Source organism: Equus asinus, chromosome 24 (genome assembly GCF_041296235.1).
Source record: "Equus asinus isolate D_3611 breed Donkey chromosome 24, EquAss-T2T_v2, whole genome shotgun sequence".
NCBI lineage: Eukaryota > Metazoa > Chordata > Mammalia > Perissodactyla > Equidae > Equus > Equus asinus.
In genome coordinates, this window is record NC_091813.1 from 35,454,486 (window position 1) to 35,479,977 (window position 25,492).

The window sequence follows — 25,492 nt, forward strand, 5'->3', positions numbered from 1 at the left end:
TGCCAAAGGAAGGACGTTTTGGCAAAGCTAGTGCTCGTGTTGAGGAGGCTGTGCAGAAGAGTCAGGCAAAGCTTCCAAGTGGAGTCAACCTATGAACTGAATTTTGAAAGAGGAGTAAGAAATAGCCTCTGGACAAGAGGAGGGGGCCAGAGTAGGTAGAGGAGACAGTAAATGGTTAGGGCATGACCATTTCAAAAACTCCAAGTCTGGGCATCTGATGAAGTTGAGAGGTGATGAAGTCTGTCCTTCCTTTCAAAGTACCATTTTCAGGTAGCTAGTTTAGATTTTCTCAAGTGTTTTTTATTTCACTTTCATGCATGCCTGTCGAGAGCTTGTAGATAGAAGTGATTTAAAACTTCATACTGGTCTTGTCTTGTTAACAGCAAATTTATAACTCCTTCCGAGAAGCAGTGCCTTTCTTCAAAGGCTTTGCACAGTGAACATCTTCTGTCCTGGGGTGCCCTCGTTTCAGGTGTTTTGTTATCTCTTATACTAATATATTTGTCCCACTGTTTACAGAACAGAGGGCTTTCTATGAGAGAATACTGGAATTATTGAAAACCCGGCTTTTCAATAACTCAGAAAGCAGAGGAAAAAAAAATAATGAAAAACAGAGTTCATAGCACAACCAACACAGTACTACCACAATTATTTTTTCATAAAATTTCATGTTGGTCTAAGAAATGTCTTTTGGTTGTTCCAATTATCATTCATGGAAAGTCATTTTCTCAGACAGATGACAGAAATGTTCTTCTCTGCTTTCTTCATAAAATTTAGGTGATGCTTCCCAATTAAAATGGCATTGGGCCAGCAGCCCTCCCCAAATTCCTACTAAAGCACATGAGAAGACATTGAAATACACACACCCACATACACCAGGCAGGAAGCTTCTTTATACCTTCCTACTTTCTTTTCACAGTCATACCATCCCTATCTCCCTTCAGAAATGTAAGTCTTCACCAAAAATGTAAAAATAAAAATACAATAGCCCCAACTTGGCATTGATTGAGGTGGTCGGTGTACCACTTCTTCCTAGATATTCTTTCCACATGCAGTGAGAGTCAGCAATTCCCAGGTACCAACTCTCCAGGAAGGAGGTAAGGCACAGCACTGACCTTATGGTAGCTGTGGCAACTGATGCTTGCGCCACTCCAGCCCTTGAGTACAACGTGATGTCACATTAATTTTTATGCCCACATTTCAATGACTTGCAGCCCTTTGGTTTAATCATTGGGTGTCAAAACAATTCCTCCCTCAGAAATTATACTGGCAGAATTACCCTCATATTATTTCTTGAACCCCCAAAGGGAGTATATATAACATGATATTCACAAACAAGTTCTGTCAACTGCCATCCCTAAGTGGCATCTGCTATGTTGCTCTTTTCTGCTACAGCTGCACCCAGCTGAGGTCCTCACCCTTTAAGTCCTCCTGAGGAGCCTCCCAGGTGGTACTGTTGATGTGGCTGTCACGAGATTGCTTGTGTCCGCGTCAAAGATATGAACAAAGATCTCCATGTTCTCAAATTCTCTTCAGTATCTTTAGATTTTGTGTGGAGGTGAGAGGAAATGCTATTCTATTAATGTCTCAGCCATATTTCATTTCTTGGTCTCCTAAGTAACTCTGGTTGTCACCTATTATAAAATTCTTTCCTTCAGCATCTCAGGTCTGCTCTGCTCTACTCTTTTTCTCATATAAGCAACTTTCAACCTGCCCCACCCACAAGAAAACACTCTCCCAACCCCCACCCTCCTTGTAAAATGGCTCATCTCCATAGGAACAAGCAAATAAGCAACAGTTCTAACAAGGTCTATTTTAGTTTATACTCTACAAAGAAATATGTCTGCCCACCTCTGTCCAACTTCCACTCCAAAAGGCCACCTTCAAACATGTAATACCACACATACACTCCAAAACCAGCAAACAAATGCAAATTGCCAAAGCTACATTACCAACCAGAACCTTTAATATTATCAGTAGTGGATTTTTAGTTTTCCTGAAGAAAATCGATGGGTATGTGACAGATTGCATTATCCAAAATGGAGCCACAACTGTACCTGCCATCCCACGTGGTCTTCTTTCTATGTGATTTTGACATTCTCCCCCTTGACAGGCGGTTTCTAGGTTCCTTTTCCTTGAATTGGGTGGGTTTGTGACTATAGCAAAAGTAACACTGTGATTTCCAAGGATAGGTTGTAAAATGTGGTACTATTTCTACCTGATTTTCTTGGAATGTTTGCACCTATAACCCAGCCGGTATATTGTGAGGAAGCCCTAGAAGCCCATGGAGAGGCCTGTGGACAGAGGAGCCAAGGCTCCTGGTCAACATCCTAGCTGAGCTCCCAACACCAACCTGTCTGCCAAGTTGAGAGATTGAAAGTGGACCCCCAACCCCTAAGTGGATCTAGCTGTTGCCCCAAAACAACAAGGAGCTGTGATAAACTGTACCTGCTGACTTTGTAATTGCTGAGCTCAAAATTGCAAATTTGTGAGCAAAATAAATGTGGTTGTTTGAAGCAATTGCATTTGGGCATATTGTATTATGCAACAATAGATAACTGAAACATAGTTGGGTACCTGTAAGTGGGAAGCTCCTGTAACAAAAGTCCTAGAATGTGTGACGTTGCCTTTTGGATCAGGCAGCAAGCATAAGCTGCAAGGATCTGAAGGACAGTGAAAGCTCAAAGGGCTAAGACAGGGTTAGCAGAAGCCTAAAGAGACTAGAAGAGGCTGTCAATGAAAGCTTAAAGAAGAGTGGGGAAAAGGTTATTGGACCCTGGAGGCAAGAGGACCCTTCTTATGTAGTGGCAGAAAGTTTGACAAAACAGATGACTAATTAATGTGAAAAACAAGAAATATGTCTAATGAACTTGATGATCTCATTAAGATTTCCAGAAGAAAGCACCACCTGGCTTCTTCGAGCTGCCTAGTCTAAAATGGGAGAGATAAGAGATAAGCAAAGAAAAAAAAAATCTTATTAGTTTTTAAGCAAAATTCGAGGAAATATAAATGATCCAGGACTTGTGGGGCAGTCCCCAAATAAAACTGTTTCTCGTTCCCATCTCTCCTGATGGCAAACCATTCTCAAGTTAAGAAATTGATCCTGGTCAAAGATCAAATCAAGGTTGGTTTGTACGATCCGTTGTTAAGATGTCAGGAAGATTTAAGGCGATGTCTCAGAGATGTCCCTTACTTCCATATTGAGACTTTCTCCACCTGTTGGTCTCTCACTCAAGGCATTCAAGTCCTATTATATATCTGAATGCAGTCAACCCTTCCTGAATACATACCAGTTGTAGTGCTGGGAAAATTCGACACCATCTCATTTATATATTTCAATAAGGTAGGCATCAAGTCCTACAGAGGCTCAATAGATCTTGTGAATGCTAATGAAGATGACTTACCTTGTGGTCATCTTGAACAGTTCCTGCCGACCCTGTCCAATTTGAGAGCTCTTTTATTTATTTATTTTTTAGTTTAGTTTAAGGTGGTTTGTTATACAGCAATTAGATAAGTAAAAAAAGGTATTAGCTTTATATCTGGGTTAGTTAGGCACTTTCTCATGATTTCCCTAAAATAGCAATTCTCATGGAAGTGCATAATACTGATGGTGATAAAAATAGATAAAGTTTGTCATTCCACCATCACAGCTTGATTTAACTAACTGTTAAATATTAGGGAAATAGGTAAATTGTTTTCGAACCACTTGCCTATTTTGAAACTTTTTGAAATGTTGTGATATAATAATTTAAAAAATATTCATGTGTAAAGTGTGTGAAAAAAGATATCACAGTATTATTTTTACATATGACTATAGCTATGAGATGATAAATATACCAAAGAAAAAAAGTCAAATCACAAAACAAATGCTATGCATAGATAAAATAGTAGAAAGAGATTCCCCAAGATGTGACTTTGAATGGTTTTGTTAATCTTTCTTCTGTTTTTCAGTAATTTCCAAAATTTCTAAAATATGTATTATTACATTCATAATAGAAACACACAAATGCCAATTGTTATAAAAACTAAATGATTTGACACAATCTCAGCACAAAGCAAAATTGTGGCTTTCCAGCTATTAGTTGTTATTTCAGGATTTCAGAGCAAATAAAATACGGTGTTTATTTTACTTTCTTGAAAACATTTTTAAAATATGCCTAGGTGAAACTGGTTTCTTCCTTTTGTTTTATTTCCCTACCATTCCTTGGATACAATTGTGAAATTTTCCTGATAAATACACCTGCACATCTTTCTGCATATGTAATTAGCACATGCCACAAAAGTATCCTTCAATAAATATTGTTCCCTGAATATATGGGTCCATTCTGATGACTCCTCATCCTTTTCATGATAACTTCATGTACCTCGGAGAGACACATGCAATTTTTTCTTGACTGTTCTCTTAAAGAGCCGTTCTTTATTATAGTTTTGACTACCTTCTCTGTGGAGATGAACTGCCAGTCTACCTTCCTCCCTCCTCTTTCAGTCTTGCATTTCTCAGTGTTCTGTGAATATCTTCACGGGCATGGCTCTACACCAAAGAATTCGTTATTTTTCAACGTTTCATACTTATTTTCTCATCCATAAAATAAGCAAAAAGTTGTCCTCACTTTTTATATGTGCTATTTAATGATAACCAGACTATGCCAAAATTATTTATCTGCTTCTTCCAACTTTCTTGCAGTCCTGGGAGTAAAAACTGATAAAATGAACAAATGAACAACTCAAGTACTCACCGTGGCACAGAGAAGGCATCCAGTGAAATATTCACTCATTTCACCTCCTCTGCCTAATCCATTGCTCTTGTTGTGCCAAACAAGGAGACACTTCTTTCCTTCTACTCTCGTCATTGTGGTCACTCTAAATCCCTACGGTCATGAGCATCTTTCTCATCCATCCCTTTGCCTCCATAACTCTTCATCATAAATCCCCACTGACACTGGCTTTTTTTCTCTGCCACTAATGCGGATGATTGATCTGAAGCTGTAAATTCCCCAGTAGCCAACCCTATTGACTCACCTGATACTTCATGATCAGGCAGACTAACTTGCTTCCAGTCAAATAAACAGAAAGGAAATTATTTGAAAATCAGGAAAAAAATAATCTGGGATAGTCAGTGATCTGGAGTTGTCAGTAAGAAAAACTAGCATTTTAGAAATGTTTAATTTATCCGTTGACATTTTGTTTCGATTTTTCTGTGTGTGTTTGTTTGTTTTTCCTATTTAGGAGAAAAGGGAAGATGTAGCCATTTTAAGAAAAAATAGACCCATTGAACAAATCTGAAAATATCAGTATGTATGCTGATGGCAGAAGAGTATAAGAGAGACTCTGTATTTGTAAACAGAATTGATGGTTAAGTAAAGTACTCAATAATATGCTGTACTTAAGCCTGTATAATAGTTGACAGCATGTGCAGAACAGAAACTTCACAAAATACAATATGCAAGGCAATGCAATAAGTTTGTGAATATATGTGGAACACGTCAAACTTTGCTCAGATAATCAGGGGAAGGCAAAGTAAAACAAAAATCAATTGCCACTTTTTTATGTTAAGTTATCAAAAGAAAGTAAATTATATTACAAATGTTGAAAAGGAGACCATGAAATTATTACCCTTCATTCTTTGTTGGTGGCGTTATTGATTGGTAAAAGATTTTGGAAAGCAGTTTGGCAATATCTATTGAGAGTAATAAACTATTTGCAACCTTTGAGCCAATAACTGCATTTATGGAAATTATTTTGGAAAAGAATTCAAAAATAGAAAAAAATGCATTTTTATGATAGTAAAAGAAAAAGATAGCTAATATGAATGCTCTCAATTACTCAATGGAATTATGTTACAACTAAAAATTATTATTACCAATACTATGCTATGGAAAATATGGAAGTAGTATGATTTATTTAGATCCTTTTACTGAATTTCCTCTTGTAAAGAAGAAGCCTTAGAACACATTGTAGAAGCCATAAAACACACAAAAATATAACAATTAAAGTAAAAATTACTTAAAATCACATTATCCAGATATAAATGCTATTACTATTACGATGCATTTTGTTCCAGGTAAAGATGGAGAGATTGTTTGATAGTTAGATGGGTACACAGAAATATAAGAAAATACGTTTATATAAATATATAACATAACTATAATTGTAAAGTTTATAGCTTGTTTATTGTATAATATTGATACTGAGAGAAGCACAACACAAAATTGAAGATAAAGCAAGATCCTTTTCTATGATATAGAAAAAATTAATTAGGAGCAAAAAATGAAGGAAATGTTGAAACATTAACCCTGATTGGAGTAGTGGGATATGATTAACTTTCTTTTTCAACTTTGTAAGAATTTTTTCTCCTTTCGTTTTTGAGTAATGAAGATTCAGTGAGTATTTGTGATTTTGACCACCCAGATTCAAACTGCCTTCCTCTTCTTAAGAACACCCCAAAATAAGTGAGAGCTAGGGTCTCCCACAACAGAAGCTGAAAAAGGATAGGTTGGTACCTTGCACAGCTGCCTGCCATCTAGTCCTTTAGGTGTGTGACACAGGAAGAGCCCATCAGACAATGTTGTTCATGGGGACTTAGGGAATGAGTAAAGTTGCAGTGACAGTTGGGTGATTTTCACTGTGGAAAACAGAGATAAGGCCATGTATCCAGAGGTAATAATACCAGTAGCCAGAAATTAATCAGATTCTTCTTGTTGGAAATCTTAGCTGTGCTATACATCCCTTGGGGTCTGTATGTGAGCTTTCAGGAGCAATGTACCTAATGAAACCATAGGCCAAATATATTCTGAGCATATATGCATTTTTCTTTGAGAAGACTCTCTAATTTCTTCAGATAGGCAAAGAATTCCACGACCCAGGATAAGCCAAGAGCGTTTGACATAGGTCAGCAGTACCGAGGTGCCCTACCCATTTCTGAGTTCCATCTGTTCCTTAGAAGATCATCTCCACCAGACTTTGACACCTAACAGACAGAGATTTCAATGAATTGATCTGTTATTTTAATCAACTAGTGAGTCAAATAGATGAATTCATTTGTTCAATTACTTCAAAATGTTATTACCACCTTCTACCTGTGAGCAAGGTTTGGGAGTCCTCAAGGACATTCTAGGTCAGAGAGACAGACAGATACAGGAAGTCACTGCAGTCCTCTCCTCTTGCCAAATGGCAACCTCGATGCCCTGAAGATTTTCCAGTATAAAACATTTAAAAACTCCAGATAAAATATATACAACATCCTCTTGAATAAAGGAATGACCTTGCAAGACAGAAATGGAAATCCTCTGAGGACTAGAAAAAAATTCAGGTGCAGGATGTAGGTGAGTCCTGCAGCCACACAAACCTACAGTCTTGGGTGGCCTCTCAAGCTTTGACTCTAAAGGGCATGTGTAAGAGAAAATCTTCTACAGTCAATGGAAATCCAATATTGGGTTAACTTTGGGCTTTCCTGCAGTTACCAATATTGGGTTCCTGGTGGCTGCCAAAGTCTGTTCCTGATTACTTTATGTGAAGTTGAACAAGCCATTCAATCTTTATATTTCAATTCCTCTGTTAACAAAATTTTACCAGTAATCCCTTAATTATTACCTCTGCAGATACGTAAAAATAGTAATATGTGTTACGTCACTATATCCATGTATGGACAGAATTCTTGCATGAGACCACCTTGTAGGCTCCCAGATGGGCTACCTTTGTGTCAGGTACTCACTGCAAGTCCAAACAGAGAATAATCTCCTGAGATGTTATTCTTAAGAGATTCCCTGGGACCCCTTCCCTCAGTAGGATCTATGAGTAGGAGTGCCTTAGAAGGAAGTGTGGAAAGAATTCTGAGGCTTTGTCCAACTGAGATGAATAAAGGGATAATTCCTAAAAAGAAATATTTTCTCCACTCATAAACAGGGGTGCAAGGGACAACTATTTCATTTTATCCAAAAGAATAACTTAAGCATAATACATTCTTGAATTATAGCTTGAAACTCTAGTAAAACAATGAAAAAAAGGATTTATATGCAATATAGGATGCATTATATAGCTGAATGTGTATGTTGATATGTTATATTAAAAATACAACTTAGAAAACTACCACCAATATGATAGGAAATGTAGGATGTGTCAGTCACTCATCTATATGAAAGAATGTAAGCAAAGGATAAAATATGTGACAATAGACTGAGTGGTAAGACTGCCTAAGATTTGCATTTGTTTTCTTTTGGGAGAGAGATAAATTGAAATGGCAAGAGTCCATATAATATATTAACTTTATCTAAGACTAGTAATTAGAAAGGGTAGCTGAATCATATATTAAACTTATAAAAATCACAAAATTTGGGTGGTTTACAAGTACTATCTACAACCAAAATATGCTTATGAATATAGAGAGGTTACAGCTTTGAGTGGGAAATATCAAAATAAGATTAGGCTTTGAAAAATGTAAAGTGATGCATCTTGAATGAAAAATTCACAGATAATCAGGGAAATGGAGCTACTGTACTTGGAAAATAGTACTGTTGAATGAGACCTGGGAGTGATAGTTACAGAAAATTAGTATGAGATTGCACAGGATGATAGAGTGGTTTATAAAAACTGTTTGGGCAGCACATACAGAGATAACCCATCATGAGTCAGACAAGTGTGTCCATTTATGAAAACCTCAGTACCAGAAGGATGTCATCGTATTGGAGTGAATTCAGAGAGAGCTACAAAAATGATTGAGGGGCTGATGTGAGGTAAGATTAAAAAGAACTAAATATGTATGGCTTATCCAAATACAGACTCTGTCGCCGCAAAATGTAAGGTGCTCACACGCTGAGGAAAGGGAGGATGCTTCTCAGGGAAGTTGAAGTAAAGGTTAGTGAGAACATTCTGAAGAAAACTACAAAAGAGAAAGTAAAGGTGAAATAAGGGCTCCCTAGTGGGTTAAGTAGAGGAAATAAGTATATCATTTTGGCTCTCTAGACCCATTTTGTGAAGCAAAAACAAAATGCTGTCATTTAACTGCTTCGTCTTTTAGTCGCCATATCTTTAAAATCAGAAGAAATCTGTCTTTGGCACTTAAGACTTTGAATGGTGAGATCAATTCTAACCATATTCATTTAAATATTATTTTTAAAAATATTTAACACAATGCTTAAGCGTATGTATAGTAGGATACAGATTTTTTTCAATAATTGACTAAAGTTGACTTAAGGAATGTACTTAAGTTTAATAAAATTTATTAAGGGCTAAACATGAACATAGGATATGAAAACTTGAATTTATTGTGGTTTCTGATATCAAAGAGCTTACAGTCTCATGGATGAGTAAACAAGTATACAGGTACACAGGCAAAAATACAGTAATAGCTATTATAGAGGCTCAAAAAACAGCAATGGAGATTCCGAAGAATCAAGGAGACTGTTTCAAGGATGAGAAAAAAGAGGTGGCATTTGAATTGAGCTTTGACGGGTACTAGGAATCCAAAAAGAAGGAATTGAGGGGAGGGTCGAGGACTGAATAAAAGCATGTGAATGACACCTGAGGGGAAATACAAACCCCATGGCAAAAAGCATGAGTGGCCTGGTGTGGCTGAAAGAAGAAACACAGAAAAGTATGGCGTAACAAATCTGGACAGGTCTGCTGTCACTCATTGGAGAAGGCCCATGACTGGGACTTTAATGGGAGTTGAGACCACCTGAAGACCACTGGTTTTCAGGGAGTTTTTAAGCTTTTGTCAAATAAAATCTTAAACAGAAGCTTAATCTATGGACCAGATAAAAGCAGTGCTTCTCTGTTTGAAGTAGATTAGAGGCCTAGACTCCTGCTCTCCAGGATCCTTTCGTTCTTTCTTCCTCCCCACTCCCAGAAGACCCTGAGGCTTCCCAAAGACTCCTAGAAACTGTGGTGCACAGTTCGAAGAACACAAATATTAGCAAAAAGACACGCTTTGATATTATAACGTCAAACAGCAACTTTTCTTGATTAAAAAAAGTTAGTTGTGAGAAGCAGAATAGATGCTAACTCAGACTTTCAGAATAGGTGTGCGGGACATTATAATGCCACTAACTGAAAGAGAGTGTGCATTTTTATTTAATACGTGATTCTGGTTTAAGATCTAAATCTACTGTAATTTCCCTCAGCAGCCCTATTGTATACCTAACCAACACACAGTAAAAAACTGTACTGGTTTAGAAGTTAGAGCTTGATGCAGTTTCTTTCTGTTGAGTCTTGAATTACAAAACCCTTGTCACCTGGACTAGAGGGCAAAGATGGGATATCTTTTTTGTAAAGGTATTCATTCATACCTTCATTCATTTGTTATATGTCACTCACTGATCGTTTAAAGCATATTAGATACTATAGCAGATGCTGGGATAATTGAAGTTTTCATTATTTACTCATATTTTGAATAGATTATTAACCTCAAATTCATCTTCTGAATAATCTTTAAAAACCTTTCTTCCAGATTTGTATTTTTATATAAACTGACAAAAGTCTTTTCTGAACTTTCTCTTCTTTTTATACTTTTTGTAATATCATATAGTGCCACATATTCATATAAGTACCAAAATTCTATCCCTAAATCCAGGCATTTTGACCATGTGTTATCAAATATACATATATTTGGAAATATTCCAATTAATCACTGAAATTCTGTTTTATATTTGTTTTTATGAGAGTCTAGATCTTTTTGTTACAGTCATCTTTATCAATCCAAAAGCTAAGTTGGGGGCCTGGCCTCATGGCATAGCAGTTAAGTTCGTGTGTTCCGCTTCAGCAGCCCAGAGTTTGCCAGTTCGGATCCTGGGTGTGGACCTATGCATGGCTTATCAAGCCATGCTGTGGCAGCGTCCCACATATAAAGTAGAGGAAGATGGATGTTAGCTCAGGGCTAATCTTCCTCAAAAACAAAACAAAATAAAACAAAACAAAAAAGCTAAGTTGGCTAATTCTATTTAGTTTCAGACAAGAAATACTCAAGTTTCTTTTGGGCTAGTCTGAAATCTATAATTATTCAAAGGAAATCTATATCTTAAAAAACAGTGTGATCAGAGTGTTTATTTCACCTATAAATTTCAACGCCATGATGTCACTTCTTATTTTGTACGATTAGAATAATGGCAGCAATTTTGAGGACTAAAATAAGTTTTAGAAAGACATGACTAATATCAACATATTCTGCACCTTTTATTTGAGAGAAGGATTAAAAATTAAAAGGACAATATTAGGTATATATAAAGATATAGTATACATAAAGAATATAGTATATATAAAGATACTATAAAGATATAGTGTTATATCTTTTATATCTTATCTCATTTAATCCTCAAAACCTACAAGGCATGTAAAATCACTAATTTAATAAATGAGGAAATTGGAGTTAAGAAAGTTTAACTTACCCAAGAGCACATAGCTGGTAATCAATAGAGCAAGGTTTATAAATTCCAAAATCCAAGTGCCTTTCACTAAAAATGCTCCCTACCAGTGAAGAGTAAAAATTCATTAACAAACATTCAATGTCATTGTGATTAGAGAAAGGGATAAGGGTTGATGCTTTATTACAAAAGTATCACAGATCTTCCCTGTCATATCTCTGGAATTGTCATTTACCATTGTAATATTATAGTGATAAACCAATTTGACTTGATGGTTTCCTGCCTATTTGGAAGAGTTATCTCGGAGCAAAGATTTCCTGTAGAGGAACATTTGCCAGAAACATTGATCATCTTGGTCATAATGTCTCAAAATTACAGTAAAAATTAATATCTTCAAATCTCAAAAATACTATACAAACTAATGAATAATTTGAGACTATACATGTTCAAAGGATATCAAATTCATTATAGATACTTGAGGGATTGGTCTGTAAACTGTTGGGAGGTATTTGCACAGAAATGCACATCAAACTAGATCGAGGTAGGGATAAATAAGTTCTTAGAGAAGGTAATTGGAAGACTGATACATTGACATTAACTGCATGGAAAGTGGTTAATTATTCTTGTTTTTCCAAAGATGCTTTGCCAAGTGACTGAACCAAATAAAACAACAACTAAATAGACTTTTCTTTTTGTAGCTATTCCCAAGAGTGCTTAAGTTCTGGCCTGTGGGTCAAGATCCTAGTTCTGTGACTTCTCACCAACATGTCATTGGCAAGTTATTTAGCCTCTCTGTGTCTCAGTTTCTTCACTTATAAGCAGTGATAATGTTAGTATCTAATTGATAGAGTTATTTTGAGTATTAAGCTAAATGGGCTAATCCATATGAATATTTAGTACACATGGATGCAAATGGAAGAAACCAAGCATAGCTCCAGGGTAGAAAGCAAGGAAGAGGACGGCATGGAAGCAGCAGGGCAGGAGCAGGGCCGGGCTGGAGTGTCCTCTGGAGGCCATGTTAAGAATCCATCCTTTTCCTAAAGATACTCAGAAGCCAGTGAATTCTTTTAGGCAGGGACAGACATGATCAGATCTACGACAGAGGACTAATATTGAAGCTAAGCAGAGAAGTTATGATCAGGATTATTTAATTTGCTTTCTCATCCTGGAACATACCAGGGTAACTATTTAGTCATTTTGTCATTTTGAAGCGGGATCTGGATCAGATTCTTGTAGAGCAGCTCTGTTCCATAACTCCTAAAATAGAAAGACTCATCATTGTGTAGTATAAGGAAAAGACAGTAATCAAAAGAAAGGATAATAATGTATATGTAAGAAAGACAAGTTAGAGCGGGAGATTAACAGAAACAACAATGTTAACTAAGTCACCACACCTAGAAACATATGTATAATCTATGTGGTATTTTTATATTAAAATGATGGCACATAATATACCTTGTTGTCAATATGTAGGGAAAGAGAGAGAATGAATTTGGAGAATGGAAGAAGATTCTGCTTATAAACATATATGCATACATAAATGTAAGTTATATCCTCTTTACTATGTTTTAGCATCTTGAATCTATTATTGGCATATCCATGGATTAAAAATGTATAATTAATAAAATCTTGATATTTTAAATATATGTATGGCTATATATATGGCAAGATCATGTGACAGACAAACAGAAAAGAGCATAACAAAGATACTAGAAATGAATTGCATTGGGATGATTTTACTCTAAAAAATAGATAGTTAAGCTTTTTTTCAAATTTAATGGCAATTCAGAGGAAGGAAGGTTTCTGGACAGAAAGCTATCAGTTAAATCTATAAAGAGCCAAGTCCAGCTCCAATCCATCGTCTGGAGCACACTAGTGCTCTGCCCTCCTTTGGCCAAGACAGTCAACTATGAAATGTGCTCAGAGCTGATTCCTCGCCAATATTTTGCACTCTGCTTTGGCTGATGTTCATTTAGTTTAGATTGTCACCTTTTTTTCAAAAGAAAACATACTTCATCAACATAAAAATGTTCTTCATAAATTTGTTTAATAAACGCAAATGATTCTAAAGTTTAAATTATAGAATTGGTTAAGACTCTAGGTAACAAATTTCAAAATATCATGTTATCTAATTATCTGAGTTATCTTGCCTTTCCTTCCTTCCTTCCTCCCTTCCTCTCTCCCTCCCTGCCTTTCTCTCTCTTCCTCTCTTCATTCTTCCTTTCTCTTTCGCCGCTTCTCTCCCTCCTTCCCTGTCTGCCTCCCTCCCTCTTTCTTTCTCTTTCTCTCTGCTTCTTTCTTTGACTAACTTTACCAGATAGTTGGTGGTTGCTCCTATCCAATGGCCACAGTGCAGCAGAACCTGCACTCTGATAAATAAATAAAAGCTAATTTGTCATTGAGGGATTTTTCAATTTACATTTTTTACAGCCAGTTCTAAGTCACCACATTGCCCAGTTTTGTGTCACCAATTTAGAGAGCACAGGAGGCCAACCTTAAACTACTTTGTTTGTCTAATATCACAATGTAGGCCTTCGGTCTTGATTCATTATTATATTGAGATCAGTTTACTGGTAAACTGGTATCACAGGTAATACTCCACAAAACGTCTTAGAAATTGGATATTTCTCTAAGTTAAGTAGCTAATGTTTCTGCCTGAAGGCATATCACACTCATGGGGTACTTCATAGATAATAGAGTTTTTATAATATTTTATATCATTCACTTCTTTGATATTAATTTATTCATAAAAACTATTGTGTGCTCGCTATATACAAAAGCAAAGATGCCCCTGACCTTAAAGAATTTATAGTTTGTCTCTTACTCTTTCCAAGAACTACAAAAGGTGGCTCTTAGTATCTCAACCTGAGTCTTAGAGAGGTTTAATAATTTAAATCAATAGCGTAGGAATGCTGGGTAATATTCTTCTGAATCCACATTTCTGCGTTTCTGACATACTCATCAACCCTTCTTAGTAAGGACCCTGATGTATTGACAATAGCATGGTTTCCGGAGTCAAATGAATCTGAGTTGAATCCTATCTCTGCCTTTTAATATCCATGTGAACATAACCAAACTATGTAGCTTCTCTGTGCCTTCGTTTGTGACGGGACTAGTCATGCCCACCTTACAGGGTTGTGAGGAAAACTAAATGAGAAGGTGGAGGTGAAACACAGAGGGTTGAGCTCAGTGTGAGGTGATGGAGGAACTCCCACTGGGTGCAAAATTTAAGGGGGGGGGGCACCAAAAAATAAATAATATTTTAATTCAATATTTAAAAAAACTCAAGTTGGCAAATTATGACCCATAGGCTGGCTGCCTATTATTGTAAAAAAAAAAAAAATTATCAGAAACATGGCTGGGGCTTGGGTGAGGAAGCGAGTCAGGGTCATGCAAGTGCAGGGTGAAATCTTGTCTTTACTTAAAATTTTGATATTTTATTCATTCTTGCAGTAGGCAGATCTAAAATAGCTTCCCAAAGATGTCCTTTCATAGTCCCCAGAACCCATAAACATGATAAGCTCTCACTCTCATGATATGTTATACGTTATGTTATGAATAAGTGCAATTTTTTATGTTATGCTATGTGCCACAGTTGATCTTAAGCTAAGAAGATTATCTGGGTGGGTCTGATCTAATCAGATGAGCCCTTAAAAGCAGAGAATTTTCTCTGGCTGATGGCAAAAGAGGAAGGTAGAAGAACTAAGGGAGATTCAAAGTGTGGGAAGGATTAAATTTGCCACCACTGCCTGTGAAGAAGGAAGGAGCCACAGGCAAGGACTAGGGAGCAGCCACAAGGAGTGAGAGTGACCAACAGATGCAGGCAACAAGGAAGTGAAGACCTCAGTCCAACAACCAGAAGGAGCTGAATTCTGCTATTAACAGGCATGAGCTTGGAAGATGGTGGTGAGCTACAATTTGATTTCAGCCTTGTAAGATAGAGAGCAGACCCAGCTATGCCATCACAGACTTCTGACCCACAGAAACTGTGAGATAATAAATGGGTGTTATTTTAAGCCACTAAGTTCGTAGTAATTTTTATGAAACAATAGAACTAATAAAATAAAGAATATTTTGTATTAAATTTATATTTTTAAATATGTTACATTAAATTATCTTAGCTAGCTGTAGTGTCTAGTGGTTAAGATTTGAGTCTCTCATTGGCAAGGCCCTGGTTCGTTTCCCAGTCAGGGAACCACACACCCATCTGTCAGTTGTCATACTGTGGTGACTGCATGTTGTTATGATTCTAAAAGCCATGCCACCAGTATTTCGAATACCAGAAGGATGACCCAGGGTGGACAGGTTTCTCCAGACTAAGACAGACTAGGAAGAAGGACCTGGCCACCAACTGTCGAAAAAGTTGACCATGAAAACCCTGTGAACAGTAACAGAGCACTGTCTGTTACAGCACAGGAAGGTGAGAGGATGGTGCAAAAATCTGGGCAGGGTTCCACTCTGCTGTACATAGGGTCACTAGGAGTTGGAATTGACTCCATGGCACTAACAAAACAATAACAAATTATCATTTATCTTGATTATTGAGGTTTTTTGGGTACTCTCTTAAATTTTGTACCTGAGTGTCTCATTTATCTCACCCTGGTACCAGTCTTGCAATGCGTGGTGTAAAGTAGGTACACAATGCATGTTATTATCCTTACCCTTATTAGTTCATGCTGTCCTCTAATTCTAATCTTACTGATAGGAAATCTCTTTAATCTTCACAGCTTCTTCAAAGTTTCTCTTCTTCATCTCCCCTCTCCACCAATGCCCAGTGTCCATGCTTCCTTACCTACATCAGATCCACTCAGTCCTCGGATAGGCCAGGTGACTATTTATTAGGAAAGGATTTTAAGGATATCACCAGATATCATGCTATATAATTGTCTTCTTTAAAAGGCCCCTGCCTCTCAAACAATTCCAAAGTATTTCCCTCCTATTTATTTGGAAATTTTTTCTCATTTGGTATGTCACTTTGGATTTATATTAACAATAAAATTTACTTCCAAAGATTTCACCTTCCCCCAGCTCTCTTTACAAAATACTTTTGCTAAATTTGGGGGATTTGGGACTTAGGAGTTTGAGAAACATGAGTTTGGATACAGGAAGATAAGAACAAAAAGAGAAATGGCTAATAAATTTGCTCTCTGACCCAGCGTATGTGTATCTAGATTATTAGAGTAATGCTTGCTCTGGAGTTCCTACGTTCTTACAAAGGGAAGAGCAGGAGAGTAGCTATAACAATCATTCCATAACAACCCATATTAATGACTGTTTTTACTATGATTGAATCACAGATATTTTATATTTATAGAAAGTGGTCATTTTTACTGCACATGTTGATTCATAGTTGCATTACTAATCATGACAACTTTATTAATTGCTTATTATCAAGGTTTTTCTCTTTTATTAGAGAACAAGTGACTTCCTTCCCTTACACTGTGTGCATATATATCTCGGTGTGATAGAGATTAATGCATAAAGCTTTGCAGGAAACTGCCTCATTGATTTTGTTGCCTTTATATTTGTCTTCCTTAGATGACTTCCACTAACATAGATGGAGGATGTACAGCCCATTTCAGTGGGACACCCAGGGCCCCGCCTACGGTGGTTGAAGTTCTGGTTTAAACTCAAGCAGCTGAGTAAGTAAGAGGTTAAAGGGGTATTTTCAGAGAAATGAATGCATTGTATCTTTGGTTATTTTAAAAGTTCCCAGTACAGCACTCCTTTGATGCAGGGACTTTTACAAAGTATTAGTCCTTGCTTGTGTTATGTACACTAATTAGAAAATGCATTGCAAACACTGATGTAATGGTGTGCCCTGGAATATTATTCAATGTTGTAATGAGTTGTACTTAAGTTCTATCTCTGGTATCTATGTGTTTGCATATTTCTATGCCTTATTTTCAAATTCTTCAAATCTCGTGTCAGCCAATCCACTGCTCCACTGTATGATTCAGAAATGTTTTCAAAACTCCATGTTGTTTCCCCCCATTATTAAGACTTAAATTGATTTTTTGAGATCTTAAAGCAATAGTAAATTCTATTCTTAAACATAACTTAATCCAGCAGAATCAGACCTAATGATGAATAAATGTAACCTACCTTGGTATGTGGTACTTCCATTTAGAGAAAACTCCCCAAAAGTCTTTATTGAGGAAAGTATCAAATCAGTACCTTGGAGTCTTCTGTGCTATGATAGTGCATTGAATACAAGAAAGCTGATGGGGTAGTTTTAAAAAATGTCCTGACAGAGTCAAGGTGATGGCCATTTTTAGCTGCCCTGCTATCCATCACCTCTTTCAGCCAAGCATACTCCATCATATGCAACAGCCTCATGAATTTATGCATCAAGCTGTGCAGCCAGTCGTGCCGAGGGCGCTGGTGACAAGTGAAATTGCTGTGCGCCTCATTTAGCTGTTTATTGCGCCTGAGTACGTGTTGCAGCTGTCATCCCACGATGGGATGATAGTGCTCGTTAATAGACAAGACAGGCAAATAATGATGGAGGCCACAGCAAGAGATGCTCATCTGCCAATGGGCTCTGAGCAATATCACAAACATCCACAAAGTTTTCCATCAAAAGCAGCTCTGTAAGAAAATAGAGAAGGCAGGGCTGTTCTTCATGGGAGTAACAATGGAGATTAAACTTTTGAAAAAAGTGTAGCTCAGTAGATTGTGTAACTTAGGGCTGGTATTTGGGCTTCCACACTGTGCTTCCCTTTTAAAACAACCACAGGAAAATGGCCACACACCCCAACCACGTTTGCTCCCAGTGTTCAAGTTGACTGTATTCCTACTGCGAACCACAGAATTAACCTTAACCCAGCTGAACCGTTGGCCTTATTCTGCTGTCAACCATGGCCCCAAGAATTTGCGAATGTTATTTTTCAACTATTTGAAGACTTCTTTCATACATTTAGGATTTGGGATTGCTATCTTTCAATTCTTCTCAGTAATTCAGTGGAAAGTAATGTGGAATAGAAATATTCTATCTTTAGATGTGAATGGAATTTTCTTTTGTGTAAAATTGAATTATACTCAAGCATTCATATCTTGGCATATAGGAAAGAGGCTCATAATAAAATCTCTCCCAGATGAAAGTCTGTTAAACAACTGACTTTCATTTTCTTCCTTCCCTGACTGTGTGATGCTTAATCTTATGGGTATTTTACAGTTGGTGATTAGCAAGTGCCTACAGTATGGGCTTAAATGTGAATCTTGATGATTTTACCAACAGGTTATTCATTTTGTAAAAATATAGAACTTAAAGAGTTAATTAACATGTTTGATTTGATGAGATGAAGCAAATTCTGACAATCCTTTGCAGACTTTTACATAGAATAGTAATACCCATAAGAACTTGAACTATATGCTTGCTAACTGGATAGTATTTTGAGTTCCAAATACAGAAACAAATATCGAGGTCTAAATTGTAAAGTCAAGATGATAATAATTATAGATAATTTATAATTTAATAGAAGAGCTGGGAAAACATAGGCATAAAAAAGAAATCAAATATAAGAATAATTCATTAAACACACACATTTGGGAAATGGCTTTCTTAAGTATAATAACCTGTGGCCATGGTCTTTTTTAGTGGTATCTATCTTACCATGAGAAAAGACTGCCAAAAGGTTAACAAAGATGTTATTATTACTAAGCATATCAAGAACCATAGGAAGTACTAACCAGGCCCACAGAGAGAGAACACCTTTATTGGGATGGCAGAGCTATAATGATGCAAACAGACTCCTACACCCTTTAGTGTGGCCTCTTCATTTTAAGGATGAGGAAACCAAGTCCCAGAAAGGCCAAGTGACCCAGAGAGGTCTGCGGTGAGTCACCTGCAGCATCTGCAGTGAACTAGGTCTGTGGGACCCTCGTGTCCACCAGAGCTGCCTCACCTGTGACACTTCTCACGTCCTTGCTGTGACTGACACTGTGGGCTTAGTTTTTTCCTATTTATTAACAAAAGTCTTATTTTTACTTATATTTTGCTTAGAAATAATATTGTGGTTTGTTTACTTACCATGTTTATATGCTTATTTCTTTAAAAAATAAAAGAGAATAAAGGGGAACATAAGACTTCTATCAATAAGTTTAAAAATTATGAGGGTTGTGTAATGAAAGAGAAGAGAGAGTTATAACAAAAAAAGCTCACACTAAAGATAATTACTAGATTTGAATATAAAATTTACCACTGATTTAAAAGGGTTGATTCATTCTTAAATGTGATCATTGTCTTTGAGCCAAAAATTACTTCAGTGAGAATGGATCTTCAGTTTTATGATGGAAATAAATGAGAAACTATAAGTTAACTTTCAAAGAAAATAGTTTTATGGTGCACATTTCAGGAATATACATAATTTGTAAAGTGAGCCACATCTGTATTAAGTACTTAAGGGTCCATTCCATCTTTAAAACATTCATATCTGTGAATCTTCTGTTATTCAAAATGTATAACAAAAATCATTAAAAACAAACTTTCCCCGGGATATCTTGATCCAGAAATATCTATTTGTCTTAAAAGTCTTTGATAGACTTTTAGTATAGAGGGCAATGTGTGTTCTACACAATTAATTTGGATGTACAGTGGACATCATTATACTGGAGGCACAAAATCACATTTGGATTATACGTGACAGCAGCGGTTTAGGTCAGAGTCTTAATGTAAAATCCTATGAACTAACATGTAATAACTTTATGTACTTTATTTCTTTTTCCCTGTTTTGTGCTTACTGTGGAATAATACAGTGGGAGCTATGTTATTCTGCTGCTTTGCTTTTTCAAAAAGAACAGTAACAAAAATCTTTTTTTGGCATTTACAAAACTAATGGTCAGCAAATTTGAACATGTTGACTCCTTTTTCTTAATGAAATGGAAAGGAGATGTGTGTTACACACACACACACACACACACACAAAGTTTTATTAATGTTTCATAAAATGGTTGCTACAATCAAAGGAACTGCTCTGAAAATTAAATTACTGGGCTGCCTCTGAAAATCAGCATAATATGCTCTGTTTAATTCAGTCATGCTAAGATGTTAGATTCTCCTTCATTCTCTCAGCTTTCTCTCTCCTTCACCTGGGGGCATCTGCTGATGAGTCTCTTCTAGAGGTTGTTTAATGACTATTTTACAGGAACTGTCAGCTTTCGAAAGCCCAGTGGCATTGGGCGTCACTGTATTACCAGTCTTTTTACACAATTTGCTTGACTGTAAATCGGAGGTTTAAAAGTACAAGAAAAGCTCCTATTTTATTTAATGACTGGCTGATGGAGGTCGATTAATCTTTCTATGCTCAGATGTTTTACTCACAAAGGTCATCTATTGTTTGTTTATACTCACTTTTCTGATTTTAGAAACACAAGAAATAAGAAGGCCATTTTGAGAAGAGCAGATAGCAGCCTTAAGAAAATCCCTGTCAAATGCACTCTGGGAGTTGGACTCAAATCCTAATTATATAGTAAGTGAAATGAACACAGCCTTTACATTAACCTAATGCAAAACCGTAAAACCACGATACCTGCTCGATTTGGTTAAAAAAATTGAAGATGGTAGCTTTTTTTTCTTTTCGGGAGGAGAGAGTTGTTTGTTACATTTGAAAAAGCAGATCATTTTGGTTGTATAAAGAAAAATATTTTTTTCTTCCTCACTCCTCACTCCTTTTTTTAAAAAAAGAAATCTGAATCTTTTTAGTACTATCATCTTGTTTTACTTAGGGCACTGCTTCTTTAGGTTAAGGGAACTATTTAATCAAAAACAACATTGAGGGGCCTGCCCGGTGGCGTAGCGGTTAGGTTCGTGTGCTCTGCTTCGGTAGCCCAGGGTTCACCGGTTCAGATCCTGGGTGCGGACACGGCACATCTTTGCAAGCCATGCTGTGGCAGGCGTCCCACATATAAAGTAGAGGAAGATGGGCGTGCATGTTAGCTCAGGGCCAGACTTCCTCAGCAAAAAGAGGAGGATTGGTGGCAGATGTTAGCTCAGGGTTGATCTTCCTTGAAAAAAAAACAACACTGAATATTTATCCTTTTGGGGCTGGCTCTATGGTGGAGAGGTTAAGTTTGCGTTCTCCACTCCGGTGGCTCAGAGTTTCACAGATTTGGATCCTGGTATAGACCTAGCACCACTCATCAGGCCATGCTGGGGTGGCATCCCACATAGCACAACCAGAAGGACCCACAACTACAGTATACAACTATGTACTGGAGGGCTTTGGGGAGAAGAAGAAGAAAGAAAAAAAAAAGAAAATTTATCCTTTTTTCAAATTAGATTAATTCATTGTTATCTTGATATATAATACAACGTCTTATTTCTTGAATTTTAACATGAGACATCCATCAAATTATTTCTGTCAGTTTTATTTTTTGATCAAGGGATAACTCCCTTGATCAATCAAAGCTAGTCAACAAAGAACAAGGCCTTAGATCACAAAAATGTAGCATGCAGAAGATGATGCTGAGGAAACAGTTAAGGAGTTTGTAAATCTATCCTGAAAAGTTAAGACACCATAGCAGAATCATTCTTTGACCAACTAAAATATTATCTAACCAGTGACTCTTCCAAACAAATGAAATGCAACAACGATTCTGAGAGTTTTTCTTGAACGAAGATTTCCTATTATAAGACCCAAGAGCAGGCAGGGCATACACAGTGAGCAAAGATGGTTGCAAATTCCCCCTCTCCTTTCAAGAGTGAGAATAATATGAAGACTGCAAAAAAAAATAGGGTCTCATTGCTTTCCATTGGCCATTTTATTCAGACATCCAGAGCCAAGGCATCTGGATATCAATTTTGGAAAATCCATAGAGGTAGGAATTTCTGCTCTTACCAAACAATTCAGAGTGTCAAAAAGCCACATAAGTAAACTTAAGACTGTTTTTTGTTTGAATCTCAAGTCCACATTCTATTACCAAATGGCCACAGAGTAACTATATATACTAAAATGGTAAGTAAAATTCTGACAAGCTTTTCTTCGGGTATTCGTTGAGAGGCGTTTCTGAGGGTAGTGTAGGAGAAGGACCGTCTCTGATATTACTGGCAGAGCATGATATAGCTGCTCTGAGGCAGTAACTCAGTCACTCTTCCCAGGAAGATCCAGAACTTCTTTTACTGTACGGCCCCTTCCTTGGGCTTTTACCACACTGAATTGGATTCCTTTGTTTACGTGGTGACCTTTCTCTGGAGATTGGTCCTCACAAGATCAGGGCCTGTTTTGTATTTATCTTGACAAATCACAAACATCCCACCTAGTACCTAGGACAGCATTGGACATCTGGTAGACACTCAATAAATAAGGATTAAATTAAGTGACAAAATTATAGTGGTTTTCATGTTCCATGGAGAAGTTACTAAAGTGTTCTAAATATCACATTCATTGGGATTCAGACTGCCTCCTATTGCTAAGCATGAAGGAGCAATGAGATTGGACATGGACATGGTGGCTCTGGTCTCAGCTCTGTCAGTTTGTGACTACCAAGCAGGGCACTTAAACTTGAGGTTCTCAATTTTTTATCTGTAAAACTCAGAATTGGATATATCACTGGGATCCTGGATAGCCATAATACTCTGGTTCTTAGCTCCCTGCTATTCTCATGTGTGGTCAGCCATTTTCTTTCAGTTTACTCTAAATTATTACCAATATCTAACATTTACTAAGCAGTTACTTGTGACATTAATATCATACTTGTGACATTATTATTATCTCCTCTAATTCTCACAACAGTCCTATGAATTAAGTTTTTACAGATAGTGAAATTGGGGCTCAGAAAGATTAAGTATTTGTTCAAGGGATTGCATTAGACACAAGTGGCATAGATAAGGTTCAAGCCTTGGTCTCCTAATGTGGATTTTTCTGCTCTTTCCATCGTGCTGCCTGTTTTATCTGAGGCTCCTTCTTCCCTGGACTTCTAAAAGGATAGTATTGTAACGTTTTAAATAGAATTCCTAAAGGAAACAACAGGACCCTCTGCGAAAAAGACCAATTTATTATGAGTCAGGCGCTCTGAGTTGTATTGTTATCAGGGGTGATGAGGTTGCTCTGATTCCCCCACGTCTTTTCTCATCCTTTGGTGGCCAATGTATGCATTTTTAAGACAGCTGGCCAACGGACTCTGTGGCCATAAAATAGAGCTCAGCAAGCTGCTCACACAAGGACTGAACTTGTGACCTCGCCATCGTTTTCATTGCACCTCACGCAATTGAATTAAATAGCCAAGACAAGTCTAACAAACAGGGCGTGAAGTGAAACACAGCCCCAGAGATGTGGAAATATTTATCATTCAGTTCATTTATATTTCAGTTAATATCAATAGTTTATTTTGGATTATCACTTTATAAAACGATGTACCAGGAACTGCAAAATAAATGCGTAGTCTAGACCTCTAGAGATTTGTGAGGGAAGAGGGGGAACACAGTGTGTGGATGACCACAGTCCTACAAGAGGACAAGCCAAGTGCCATGGAAGCACAAAACCAGAGTAAGTCTCATCCACGTTTGAAGCATCAGAAGGAGCTTTGTGAGGTGACCCTGCTAACCTCTCACTTCTCCCCAGTGCTTTTCCATCTCTGTAGAAGGCTTTAAGATCAGGAAGAGTCCCCAAGTTACCACATCAAAGGACCAGTTAGCAGCTCATTGGCTCTCACAGCTTCTTGGATCTGCAGTCCTTGCAATGGCTCTGGCTTGATTTTACACCTCTCTGAATTTTGATGTTGTTTTTATCTAACCCCAGCCAATCCAGGTGATTCCCAGTTTGTTCTTTCTTTGGAGTTCCCCTTTACTTGTTCCTTAGTCCTCTGAGTGGTAACTGGGCCTTTCTTTGATTTTGCTTTTACCCCCTAACTCTTAGTTTTCTTCTCCTGCATTATACTGACAGTCTTGCTGCAGTTACTACCTGAGTTCCCTGAAGACTTTGATCCACACTGTTCCCTCCAGCTTCCAGAAAAGCCCAGGAATTTCCATCTTAATCTTTTGGGATGCTGCAGCATAGACTGCCTTGGGACATGGGTTCCAGAATCTACAGTATTTTGAAAAGACAAACTTAGCAGTTTATTTTAAATGAAGTAAACCTGGAACTGTGATTCAACCCAAGGTCTGCTTGACCAGCAAGCAGAGACTTACAGATGAAACATGACTTTCAGCTAATGAGTAAGGAACTAACTGAGGGAACAGAGTGTTGGGGAATGGCTTCCTCTTCTTCAGTGCAATGGACTGAATTTTTGTGTCTTTCCAAAATTCGTATGTTGAAATCCTAATTCCCAATACAATGGTATGAGGAGGTTTGGCCTTCAGGAGATAATTAGGTGATGAGGGCGGTACCCTCATGAATGGGATTAGTCCCATATAAAAGGGACCCCAGAGCTTTCTTGCCCTCTTTCCATCATGTGAGGATACAAGGAGAAGAATGCAGTCTACTGCCAGAAGAAGGCCCTCACCAGAACCCCACTGTGCAGGTGCTCTGAATTCACACATCCAGCCTCCAGAATTATGAAAAATCAATCTCTGTTGTTTATAAACCACCCAGTCTATAGTGCTCTGTCATAGCCCAAATGGACTAAGACACTCAAGAATCCTCAACTTGTCCTTCTCTACTGGCTTGTCGTTTAATGTCCCCTCTAACCCCGAGATTCTACAAAATACAGTGTCAACCAAGCTGAGCATATGAGAGAATGTCATGGTTTATTTTACTGTTTCTATTGTCTACAAATCCATTGTTTCCTTCTAGGAATTCACTCCATAATATGAGTTAATTGTTTTAAACCACCGAAAGAAAAAATTTTAATTTATAGAGTTTAGAAAAAAAGATTACCTTCTATTATTGTTCAGTAAATAGTAATTAATGAAATAGCCTCTCCACCAATGCCAGCTCTTAAGTTAGCAGCCCTGGCAAGCTACATGTAATATTTAAAATAAATTTCAAGTTCAATATTACCATGTGCCCAAATTCTTAGAGTAATCTCAAACTTTTGTTATAGGCCACCTTCAATGTTCTGTCTTAAAATACGTATATTTGGGACCCAGTTTAGGCAGGTCATGCCCATGAGTATGCTTAAATGTTTCTTTGCTAAGATTTCTATGAAATGATGCAGACTAAAAAAAGATCTATAATGGTTAAAAGATGATGAATTTCCTA

The 25,492-nt window shown here is 37.2% G+C and overlaps 1 long non-coding RNA gene across 5 annotated transcripts in view; it reads left to right on the plus strand.

Moving 5' to 3' along the window:
• The window catches only part of LOC106848476 (uncharacterized), an 885,659-nt gene that overhangs the window by 825,671 nt on the left and 34,496 nt on the right, over positions 1-25,492 (plus strand). For all 5 annotated transcript variants that reach the window (XR_011497674.1, XR_011497673.1, XR_011497671.1 and 2 more), the window contains 3 exons: positions 12,828-12,896; positions 16,893-16,996; positions 20,721-20,824. This is a non-coding gene — a long non-coding RNA (uncharacterized lncRNA). The remainder of the gene's footprint in view (positions 1-12,827; positions 12,897-16,892; positions 16,997-20,720; positions 20,825-25,492) is intronic.